At 38.6% G+C, this 13141-nt stretch overlaps 1 non-coding gene across 1 annotated transcript; it reads left to right on the top strand.

Moving 5' to 3' along the window:
- Positions 1-1238: 1238 nt before the first annotated feature.
- Positions 1239-1382, top strand: LOC142431234 (small nucleolar RNA SNORA48). The gene has a single exon (XR_012780772.1). It is a non-coding gene; the product is annotated as a small nucleolar RNA SNORA48 (small nucleolar RNA).
- The last annotated feature ends 11759 nt before the right edge of the window (positions 1383-13141 follow it).

Genomic DNA, 13141 nt, shown 5'->3' with positions numbered 1-13141 from the left:
ACATACTGTAATCCCAGCATTGCCAGGAGCAGGGCATGGCTCAGTCTCTAGGTGAGGTACCTATTCACCTTTCCCATCGACACCCTTGACATGATGACTATTGGCATCGCAACTCAGAGCAAAGTGGTTCCTCAAAGCTTGAGTATAGCCTCCATTCTCCAGGCTGCTATACACACATTGTCACCTGTTTCTCAATGATGCATCATCTGTATTTACTCTCAAAGTCACTCTGTCATGAAAGTAGAAAAGCGAGAGGCCCATTAGGGATTTTAAATAACTGTTCCCTTTCTTCTGGAAGCCCGGATGCAGAGCCCAACGTCAAGAACAAACAAACAAACACAAATCCAGTGCCACTGAGTCAATTCTAACTAATGCTCAACCTATAAAGGGTATCTATTCCATTACGGGATTAGAGAGCCTCATTTTTCTCCTGCGGTGTAGCTTCTGAGTTTGAACTGCCAAATACACGATTCGTAGTCCAGTGCTCAACCAGCATCACCTCTCCAGGTCATCCTCAGACATCTGGCCATGGTCAAAATTTGTGTGCAAACCGATACATGGATAAAGGATTTGACCAAACCTCTTGACATTATGAAATAGTTGTTAGTGATATGTCATGTTACTAAAACTTGAGTACAAGACGTGGGTCGGTCAGAATAAACTGTTATGTGACTATCATGAAATGAAGCAAATTACTCAGCATGACTTTTCTGTCTATCATCTTCACAACAGAACCATAGCAACCCTGTGCCCAACAGAAAGAAACACTGCCAAGTCTCATGCCATCCACACAATTGTTCTTAAGGGTGAGCCCATTTTTCGCAGCCCCTGTCAGTTCACTTTGCATCGGGTCTTCTTCTTTAAGATTATCCTTGTACTGGTTACCTTCTCCAGGGACTGATCTCTCTTGAGAGTAGATCCAAAGGATCTAAGACCAAATCTCACCTTCTAAGGATCATTCTGGCTGTTCTTTCAAGAAGGCGTTGTTTGTCTTTATGGCAGTGCTTGGAAACCACTGCTTCCATGAAGACTGACAGGATTCCTTTATTTCATGCCCACTCGCTTGCCTTTCACTACCCATTCTCTTGCACATCCAAAATGGTGCCATTAATAGCAGTAGACAATGCTCTTCCCTGTAACTGTCCACTCAAGTACAGACACGAGGAAAAACTCGGTGGTCTTTTAAGAGTGATACATGCAATTGCAATGGTTCTTTTCAAATGCTAAAGAGGTATTTTTACCCCTAGCTATGGGCAAAGAGACACCTGATTGGTGGTGGTGCTCTTCTATCAGTCAGGGGCAGAGCAGACTGGCAGCCCTTTGTTCATCCTAGCTTGATGCCTAGATCGTGGCCAGAGCTGTTTCATGCCTGGGACACATAAAAAAGGAGGTCTTTTGATTTGTTTTAATGTGCCCACCCACCTATCCAAGGTATGAAGGCATTTCTAAATCACAACCATCAAACATATAAGTATGCCATCTGTTACTCCTTCTAAAAATATTGACAAACAAGAATGGCATTTTGAGGAGTAAGGTACTCCTGATGCAAACCATGGTATTTTCAGTGGCCTCATTTGCATGTGAAAGTTGGACTTTGGGTAAGGAAGACCAAGGAAAAATCAATACATTTGAAGTATGGCGTTGGTGAAGAAAGTGAAAGAATTGTGGATTGCCAACGAGCATAAATATCTGTCTTGGAAGTAAAGCAACCAGAATACTCCTTACACACAGGGTGGTGAGACTTCGCCTCACTTACTTTGAACATATGCTCAGGAGAGACCAGGCCCTGGAGAAGGACACCTTGCTTGGTGAAGCAGAGGGGCCGAGGAAAAGAAGGCTGCCATAAGGCGGACTAACACAGTGGCTACAACACTGGCTCCCATGTAAGAACGATTGTGAGGATGATACAGGTCCAGGTGTTTTTTCATTCGGCTGCACATAAGGCCGATATGAGTCAGAAGCAACTCAACAGCACCTAACGACCACAACATTTGAAGAAAGACCAGCAGATGTATGAGTAGAAAAGTAACTGGCTAATCAGTGCCAACTATGTAATGTTATACATATTGCATTTCCAATGTGTGCTTTTTTTTCAGCTAAACATTTTCACTTACTCTGACATTTTGCAATTTTGTACAATAGAGGTCAATTAAAGCGTCTTGTAAATGACTCATAAAGAGAAAGTGTCAATTGATTTCTGGCTGTAGGGGGACATATACTGCATTCAAATTCCAGTTTGAGCACTCCACTGTGTGAACAAGGATTAGGTCCTTCTTTGAAATGAAAATAATAGCATGATAAACATCAGTTAGCTCTTCTTGTGAGCTACCATCAAGTCAACTCCAACCTAAAGCAAGCCTATGCCCAGCAGAAGGGAACCGTGCATAGTCCCATACCAGCCTCAGAATCGTTCCGACGCCAGAGCCCACTGATGCACCACATCATCAATCGAGTTCATCGAGAGTCTTTCTCGTTTTTAGCCACCCCTCAACTTTACCAAACATGATGCCCTTTTCCAGGCTCTGCCTCTCCTCACAGTATAATCAAATGATGTCAGACAAAGTCTCACCATCCGCGCGGCTAAGAAGCACTCTGCCCTTACATCTTCCAATGCAGATTGGTTTGTCCTTTGAGAATTCCATGGTGCTTTCAATCTTCTTCAGCAGCACCATCATTGAATGTTCAACTTTCACATGCGTGTGATGCAATAGAGAATGGTGAGGGTGAAAGAAGGAGATTTATAATCTGTATCTAGAATAAATTATTGATTAGACAAACAGCTTATGCCTTTTGTAGAAGAAGAATACTTTATCAGAGTCCGATACAGTATACAATACAGGAAGAATAATCCGTTTGAAAGGAGTGATCCGTGGTGGCACACAGCGTCAAGCACTTGTCCACTAACAGAAAGCAGGGTGGTTCATACCCAGTAGGGATTCTATGGGAGATACTGGGCAACACGCTTCTGTCAAGACTTACAGCCTTAGATTCTGTTTGACTGAAGCTGACTTAGCCCGGTTTTGAGTTGGAATGATTTCTTTTTAATTGTGATGGCTTATTTTATCTTTGTTTTGAATATAATTTCCTTCTTTCTTTTAAACATTTTTGGGGGCTCATACAGCTCTTATCACAATCCACACATACATCCATTTTTCAAGCACATTTATACAGATGTTATCATCATTTTCAAATGTTTTTTTTCTCTTTGAGCCCTTGGTACCAGCTCATTCTCCCCCTCCCCCATACTTCCTCCATCATGAACCCTTGGTAATTTACAATTTTTTTCATGTCTTACACCGACCGCTGTTGCTATTCACCCACTTTTCTGTTGTCCATCCTCCTGGGAGAGGGTTATATGTAGATCACTGTGATTTCTTCCCCCTTCGCACCCCTTCCTTACCCTCCAGGTATCTCTACTCTCATTATTGGTCCTGAGGGGGCTATCTGTTATGGATTCTTGTATTTCTGGCTCTTATTTGTACCAGTGCACACGCTCTGATCTATAAGATTTGTAAGGTAAAATTGGGGACATGAGAGTGGTGGGGAGGAAACATTAAAAAATTAGAGGAGAGTTGTATGTTTTATTGTTTCTACACAACCCTGACTGGCTTGTCTCTTCCTTGTGAAAGGGGATATCCAATTGTCTACAGATGGGCTTTGAGTCTCCACTCCACACTCCTCCTCATTCACATCAATATGATATTTTTGTTCAGGATATTTGATGTCTGATACCTGATGCCATCAACACTTCATGACCACACGGGCTGGTATGCTTCTTCCATGTGGACATTGTTTCTTCTGAGCTAGACAGCTGCTTATTTATCTTCAAGTCTTTAAGACCCAAGACACTTTCTCTTTGGATAGCTGAGCACCATCAGCTTTCTTCACCACATTTGCTTTTGCACCCATTTTTTCATCTGCGACCATGTTTGTTGAAGGGATACTTGTGTAGAGGCCCAATGCCTGTCTGTTACCTTAATATTTAACATGAAAATATAGGTAAGTAGATCTATTTCCCTATCATATTTGTAAATATATTTACGTGTACATGCCTGTATTTAGACCTCTATAAATGTCCTTTGCCTTCTAGTTCTTTCCTCTATTTCCTTTTACTTTCATCTTGTCCCACTATCATTTTTGGCCTTCATTCGGGTTTCAATAATTCCTCTCCTCTACATTGCCCTTGATCAAACCCCACCAGGTATCCTATGCCATCTCTGCCATTGATTTTAGTTCACTTGTTATTCCCTTGTCCCTGTTTTTGTTAATACCCCCCCTCATTTCAACCTCTTCCCCCTTTCCCGTGCCCCATGGAACCATATGTATCATTGTCGTCCTCCTCCAGATTATTTACTTGGCCTATTTTATCTAGACAGACAGGCAGAGAAAATAATAAGCACAAAAGCAAGACAGAGCAAACCAAAACAACAAAAGAATATCAAAAAACAAAGCAACAAAAATTCACTGACAAAAAGAAAAGAAAAGCCTATACATAGTCTGGGGTGGGGTGTGATGAAGATGTCATCAGTATCATAATTTAACAATTAATGGTACAAGGAAACCACAAGGAGAAAGTCCTGGAAAAGAATGTTTCAAGGAATCTTATGTAGTGAACTTTTGGTGCTTTTTTCTATTGCAAAGTGAATGACTCTTTAAAATGCCTGTATAAGCAATACATTTATTTGTAACTTTTGTCTTCTTGAGCAATGATTTCCTAGAATAATAAATATGAGCTAATGACAGTTATGAAATATAATAATCATCTTAAGATGATTTGATTTTCAATGTCCAAGCTATGTGGAAGTATTTGTAAAGATTTTCTGACAATACTCTATATGTGTTTGCTTTCACGATTATGGTAATCATCAGTATTATTAAAATCAGACATAGAAAGTTGTCTATCAGCCCTTACAAACAACTAAAATGGTCTTCTTTATCTCTGATTGGTGAATATTTTAAACTCAAGAAAATTGTCATCCCTCCTTTAGGCCACGCTACTATCTAGAGTTTTTCCCCAGGCATTTTCCCACAGTTAGCAAATGACAGTCAACACCAAGGACTGCACATGGTGTTGGGTTGAGGGACATACCAGTGAAGAATTGAAATCAATGGAGTCCTCCAATGGATGTGTGAGAAAGGGTTTAGTAAGGATGAGGACAGGGAGCCCATGTCTGTCTGAAGGAGAGAGCGAGAGCTTCACAGGACACCTCACGGGTAAGACAGAGCCACCTCTCAGGGCAAATGAAAGATTATGGGGATTTCTGTGAATTCTTAGATCTCAGGGAACATTATGTTTTCTTACTTGCTGTTGAGCTGCTCTCTTCTAGAAGATTCTTGGAACATTTATCTGAGTTCCCAGCTTTCAAGCTGACTATGGCAATGTTCTTAAGGAGGTAGCTTTTTTCATCACAAAAGCATTATGCACGTGGAGGGAGTAGATTAAAAGGTACTGCTCGAAATCCATTTTAAGAGGAATGACCTAAGGTTGCGTACCTTATACCATGCTTTGTGATTGTTTATACCTGTTGTCAAAACATGTTTATGAATTGTACTTCTTTTGAATCTTCAAATGGCCCACATTTTGAATAATTAATCAGATGGCCATGCTTCTTATTCTCCCGTGTGTAGTATTAGAGTGAGCGATTCATTTGGAGCTAGAAAGTAAGTGTTTGAATTCCATCGCTATCACTTAGCCTGGGAAAATGAAGTCATGATGCTGATCAAGTGTGTAAGAAAAAGAGAAGCATGCACTGCGTGACACAGGATTTACAAATGTCTCATATGAGCAGCACCTGTAAGACACTGAATTCTGTCTCCCAATAATGTGTTATCAACCTCTTAGTTTCAAAGCACTAAAAAAAAATAGCAGCTCAAACACACCAGTTCCTCCTCCTCCTCCGGAAAAGAAGATGTGGCAGTCGGCGGCCACGAAGATTACCATTTTGGAAAATTCTGACACCCTGGTGTTCTCTCCTATTGGGTCTCTGTGATTCAAACTCAACTGGGCAACAATGAATTTTTAAAATATCTATGGTTATAATCCCACGTGGAAATGTATTATATTTTTATGTCAATGAGGAAATCTCTTTTGAGATATGAGACTAAATGCAAAATAGAAAGCAGATTTGGGGAAAGAGTCAAACCACATGAAATCACACCAAAGCTGAAACTCAAAAGGACCTTCTAAAGAGCTTACAAGGGGAAAGGAGTCTTTCCCTAAATCTGACACTCTGAATTTAGACCTCTAGCCTCCTGAAGTGTGAGGAAATAAAATTCTGATTCTCAAATCCATCGCCTTACTCTATTTCTGTTCAAGAAGCAATAGCTAACACACCGTCATATACAATTAGCTGAACACAGATTGAAAGTGGGAACATTTTAAGAAATCTCCCAAAACAATATTTTCAGTGTTATTTTTCTAATACTCATGATTATAAACTTTTACTACACTACCATTTAGGCTTCAATCTTTCAATAGGTAATATTTATGTATCTCATTCACATAGACTTTGTTTTCTATAACATCAATAGCAGCCTACCACTGGACACTTATGGAAAAGAGTAATCTGTCTGAGGTCTGAGAAATTTAGCTTTCCCAGGACTGGCATTAACTCTCTGTCATCCTGGATAAGCTTTAGCCCCCTACACCCCCTGTTTTGTTATCTGAAAAAAATGTTTCCTCTGATTCTTAACTGGCTTTATTGAGAAAATATCGATTTTTTGGATATGGATAGGGTGTATGGAGAGAGTAGAGCAATATACACACAGCCTGAACCCTGTTCGGTCTATTAACCAACCCATTTCATGCAGTTCCCCATACTTTGGATATTAGGGGGAGTCCAGCTAGAGAATATTGTCTTCCTGATTAGAAATTCTCAGGATTTGTCAAACATAAAACTGGTTGATTTCTAAACACTCCACACCAAAAACTCTTACATATGAAGAAACTATATACATAAAACTGGATTTATTTTTTATTTAATAATCAAAGGGATAGCTGTCAAGTTTAGAGCAAAATTATTTGCAATATCAGGCCATAGACATCTTAATTTATGGTTTTATGATCATCTCCCTGATAAATTTGCTTAAGAATGGTATCTGATAGCTATGAAAATGCAACCTGCTTCTAATAATATATGAGCACAGTACTTTCCAATTTTGTTCTTGCTTTCAAAAGAATACAAGTAATAATTAAGAATAAAGCATTTAGAATTTAACTTTCAAGCTGCAAGTTAAACAAAGAGACCTAAGCAATGTTCACGATGAAATTTTAATGTTGACACCGACTGACTCAAGATGAACAGGATAAACAGTAAATGAGTAATTGCATGCTATGCTAAATATATTGTTAGAAAATTCTATCTCTGGATTTTCCTGAATAGCTTCATTCATAATGATAAGCTAATTATATTTTAGTTTCTAATGAACAGAACTAAATGAGCTCTATTCAAAGGCCACAGCTTTCTTGTTTCATTATATTCTTTGATCTTATAATAATATCTTCTACAAGGAAGAGAAAAATCGAAGTATGCTGCCAGGCACTAAAGGGAGTATTAAGCTTGTTAGTTCTTTTTGTAGTCAAACATTTGTATGTTCTTTTTTCTAAACAATTTCACGTAATATTATTGTCCAATTGTTTTGTCCAATGTCTTATATGACCAGGTTACTCTTTTTCACAAGTGTCTATTGGGATGCTGCTACTGATGTTATAGAAAAGCAAAGTCTTTCATTCAAGAGAAACATAATTATCACCTAATGAAGGCTTGGTGGAATTTCTTTCAGATTTTCATAATTATTGAAAAATGAAATCCAAATTTACCTGAAATTAACAATTGAACATGCATATCAATGGTATCCTTTGGTTACTTAAGTGGGACCACATCTGATTATTGATCATCCGAGGGCACATGCGTGCAGCATCTCTTTTGGTTGCACTGGGGGACACATCCCCCTCCACCTGACAAAGCCTCCCTGCCATCAAAACCACTAACCAGTTTGGTGATCAAAACATGTCAATAACTAATCATGACAACTTACAACAACGAGGTCCTGAATCACACCTAAGATTAACGGTGGAATAGTTTTTCTGAACACAATAACTGGACAACTGGACCCCTGTTTTTTCCTGATTATGTGTTGTTTTCTGCCTCCCCAGGAATAGATTCTGACAACTTATCCCAATCAACTTCCTGCATGCATATCTCTAGCTTAGTGTCTGCTTCCTAGGAAAACTGAGCTCTTCTATCTGATCCAGAGAGGTCAAAGAAGAGATTTATCTGATAATAGTAACAGGAGTTGATCTAATTAAGAAGGAGGAAGTAAGAGCAAATGAAACGATGTAAGAAAAGCACAGCAGTAAAAGTATGAATCTTATTCAGGTGTGTTGTACTATTTTGTTAGAATGCCATAGAGCATGATTTCACACAGAGAGACAATTAAAAGAATATGACTATTCATTATAGGTAATGTGGAAGTTATTTACAGATTCTATATAGTATGACTTAATCCAAAGAAAACCCGGAGAAGCATAGAAAACCAGAAGAGTGAGAAGCAAAGGTGGGAGAGTAGCCAGAGAATGTAGCTGCAGTTGTGCAGGCTAAAGTTCTCAAGCGTTAAACAGAAGCAGAGATGGCAGAGGAAACGGGGCATGGAAAACACAATGGAGGTAAAATGATGCTACGTAGTAATTCGATGTCATAAAGAAAACTGAAAACATGAAGAGACTCCTGAAGGGCGCTGTGGTTCCAAATGTAGAAATAGCAGAGGAGAGAGGACGGCTGAGTTTGTGACACTGGTGAATGGAAAAGAGGAGAGGTGGATATCATGGATGCCGACGTTAGTGGCTGATGCTCTGTGCTGTGCTTTGCACCAAGTAGAGGAAAAATGTATTATTCATCAAATAATTATCTTAAAGCTGTTTGAGTCTCATCATTATTAAAAATGATCATATTAAAATAATTTAAAACAATAATATTCTTGAGTGATAATGAATTATCATTCAATTATTATTCATCATTACTCAAGAATAGTTCTAAGTTTTTATTAGGGCAAGAATAACAAAAAGGACTTATCTCCCAACAATATCCCTATGCAGGAATTACTATGACCTGACCTACGATAGAGTGAAAACATGGCTCAACAATTGACCAGAGAGAGACAACGTGTAACACCCATTGAAGCCGCTACAGGCGCCATTGAAATGCTCTGTAGCGGGACCGTGGCGAAGTTATAACTTGCTTATTTTTTCTGACAGCAGGGATCCTGGAAGCATTATCTGTGACAATGCTTTTCTTTTGTGGGACACTACAGCAGACTACTCGCTGTAATTGTGTAGGCACCTGCCTTCACAATGGAGCTGACAAGCTTGTCAGGCCTGACTAGATGCGAGGGTGCTAACCCCGGCTAGCTTCCTGCCAGTAATGGGAAGTCAAGCTGCTGCTCGGTAAAACTCATATTAACTCTTTCATCGCAATCAGAATCCTACACATGTGCTGAATGAGAAACAGTTTAAAATAAAATTCCACGTACCTAATGATTTTCTTTTACGATTGTATGTACCGTCGACAAATAAAATGACACCAAGAACAAATTGGTGTTTTAAGAATATCAGGTCATACAAGAGTCTTGTTAAAATTCCATACAAAAGATTCAAGTTTATCTACTGCATCAGAAGCTTAAGCAAGCTTTCTGTATCTTGGTCCTATTGACCTTTGCTACGGGATAAATCCAGGTGGCAAGCACCGCCCTGTGCTTTGTAAGTATTTGGCAATATCCCGGACCCCTACTAAATACATGCAAACTGTAAATACGCCTCCTCCCCACAGTCATGTCGATGAAGACTGAGATTGCTAAATTGTCTTTGAAAACATAAAAAGTCTCCAGTTGAGAACCACTAATCTACAGGAATGGACCTTGGAACTTTCATTTTTCCAAGTATTATCTCTTTCATCACTATTCCTATTTCCCAAGTAATTGACATAAAACAACACATTTTCAGAGCAAGGGTGATGAGAGAATCACATTCATTTATTCATTTCCACATTTATTTTGGATTTCCACATTTATATGAATGTATATTTGTTGTTGGAAGTTTCTGCAATCCATAGTGACTATATGAACAGCCAAATAAAACATTGTCTGATCCTGTACCATCCTATAATCACTCCTAGGTTTGAGACCAGTGGACAGATATAAACAGTGATGTGAGTAAACTTGTGTCAAAATGCCTCCAAGTGCTACTTTGGGACCCTGGAAAATGGCATGTCAAGATAAATTAATATAAATATACATTAATATGAACACAAATATGAATATAAATGAATATGCAAATATAAATATATATGCAGCAACTGTGGATTTTGGAGATTTGAAGGCCACAATTAGTTTATCTTCTGCCACCAAGTCAGGACCCAAGACTGTCTGTTTTAAATCAGAAGTTTTTGCAAAACTAATTAAAGCACTTTAGCTGATCAACAAGGCTGATGAGTCTCAGTCAGGTAAATTCCCTCTGTCATTAGGAGATTGTGAGGACTTGTTCGTTTGTAAGGAATACAGTCTTCATAATTATCTAACTGAGATATGTGCATGAAAAATGGTCCATATACTGGAGAAGTATTTTTTCAAAGGCAGCCCTGGGTGGATGGTGACATGAAAACTCTAAGGAGTGGGGTGGGGGGCAGAAGAGGGTGGGGAAACTTTTGCTCCATCAAGGGCCATTTGGATATTTATAACATCATGTGAAAGCCATGCTGATTAAATATTTAATTAATTGACTGACCTTTAATGTCATGGCTGGAACTGCTTCTCTTTGGTGAGATGTGGGCTTTGAGTTAGTACTGATGATTTGCAAGTTTTACATGGTCCAAGGGCCAGACATTCCCCAACCTTGTGTCTAAAGCATCACTTACACTCAGGACAGGACAAATGGCTTCTTAAATCCCCTTTTCTCCTTGCCACTCACTTCACCCTATTCCTGATCAGTGGTGTTCGTCAACCACAAGTCAAGGAAACATCACCACATCATGTTTTCTTTTAGGTGCTGTCGACTTATTTACAACTCAGAGTGATACCATGTACAGCAGAACAAAACTCTGACCAGTGCTGTTCTAAAGTCAAGGTCATTCTTATACTTGGCCCATCAATGCAGGTACCTGTCGAAAGTCTTCCTCTTCTGGCTCCAAGCATGATGTCCATCTCCAGACCAGTCTCTCCTCCCAACCTGTCCAAAATCCTTCAGGCAAAGTCTTGCCATTATTGCCTCCAATAGCATTTTGGTCATATTTCTTCCAAGAAAGATTTGTTTGTTCTTTGGTAAGTCTGTAGTAGTTTTAATATCAATCTCCAACACCAAAGCTCAAATGCATCAATTCTTCTTTGGTGTTCCTTAATCATTGTCAAACTTTCACAGGCATATGAAGCTCTTCAAAATGTTATGGCTTGGGTCAGGCACACCTTTCTCCTCAAAGTAATGTCCTTGCTCTTCAATACTCTGAAGAGGTCTTGTATAGTAGAATTACCCAATGCAAAATATCTTTTGATCTCTTGATGACTTCTTTCATGAGCATGGATTGAAGACACAAGCAAGATAAACTCTTTCACAAGTTAAATCTTTTCTACTTTTATCATGATGTTACCTACTGGTCCAATTGTAAGGATTTTGGCTGCAATCCTTGAACTTTCTTGGCAAGTGCTTCAAATTCTCTTCACTTTCTGCAAGCAAGATTGTGTCATCTGCAGATTATGAATATGCATTCCCCCAATCCGAGGTTGCATTCTTCTTCAGAGAATTTGGCTTCTCTGAGTGTTCAACTTACAGATTGAATACGTTTGATGAGAGAATGCAATCCTGGTGCACATCTTTCCTGATCTTAAGCTACACTGTATGATTTTAAACTGTGTGCAAACTAGTTGTTTTCTCAGCTAGTTCTGTTTGCACAGCTTGATCCATGTTCAGGTTCTGCATGAACACAACCAAGTATTCCTCGGTTCCCATTCTTTTCAAGGTTATCCATAGTTTGTTATAGTCCAAAATGGCAATGCCTTAGCATCAGCAATAAAACACAAGTAAATATATTTTGAGTATTCTTTGCTCACAGTCAAGGTCCATCATGTCATCTTACCTACAAGCAATCTTAGTGATAGCATTTCCTGGCAAAAATTCATATCTATAAAAAAACATGAGCAACAAGCCACTGAAATGATCTCAATGTGTGTACCTTTCCAAACACCTAAAACTATGAGACCAGAAAGAATAAAATAAAAGAGAAGGTCAGTGTGCTGCTCTTAGATCATTATCTTTAGGGATTATCTTAGTACAGACACCATCAGATGACCTTTCTACTACTTTTTCTTTGTCTCACATCCTTTCTGAATTTTCAAACAGCTGCTACTTTAATTTCGGATTTTTTTAGATCAAAATAGTTGGCCAGGACAGCCTTCATTTTCATCCATTATGCCAAGAAATTTGAATGATAGATGCCCGGCCAACTGAATAAATGGTCTATATTTGTGCCCCTTCCAAAAAGAGGTGATCCAGTAGGATGCAGAAAGTATTGAACAGTAGGAATGATAATCCCATGCAAATAAAATTCTTCTGAATATAATTTTTAAAAAATATTTTCAATAGTACATGACCAGGAAACTTCTGAAAATTCAAGCTGAAGTCAGAAGATAAAGTGGAACAGAAAATACCATTGCTGGTATCAGATGTATCTTGAGTGAAAGCAGAGAACATTAGAAAGATAAATAACTGTTTTTATTGTCTATGCAAAAGCATCCAAGTGTGTGTATCATAGCAACCTATAGCTAAAATTAAGAAGAATGGGAATTCCATAATACTTAATATGTATTTATACTGGTTGATAATTCACTAAATAGAATAAGGGGATAGTTTGTGTATTTTTGGATTATATCTATTAAGTATCTAGGCTGAGCAAATTACCTAAGAAGATGGATTACACATACAAAGAATGGCATTAAGATTAGATGAAAACTCAATTAGACTCTCATATATATAAATAATACAAATCTGTTTGTGAGAATGGTAGAAATTTGTGTCATATATGTTAGATGTGTTCATGGAGGCAGTGTATGTTGTAGAAGAGTCAGGGGAAAAGTGGGATAACATCAATGAGAGGGATTG

This window comes from Tenrec ecaudatus, chromosome 17 (assembly GCF_050624435.1).
Source record: "Tenrec ecaudatus isolate mTenEca1 chromosome 17, mTenEca1.hap1, whole genome shotgun sequence".
Classification (NCBI taxonomy): Eukaryota; Metazoa; Chordata; class Mammalia; order Afrosoricida; family Tenrecidae; genus Tenrec; species Tenrec ecaudatus.
This window is presented reverse-complemented; position numbering and strand designations above follow the sequence as displayed.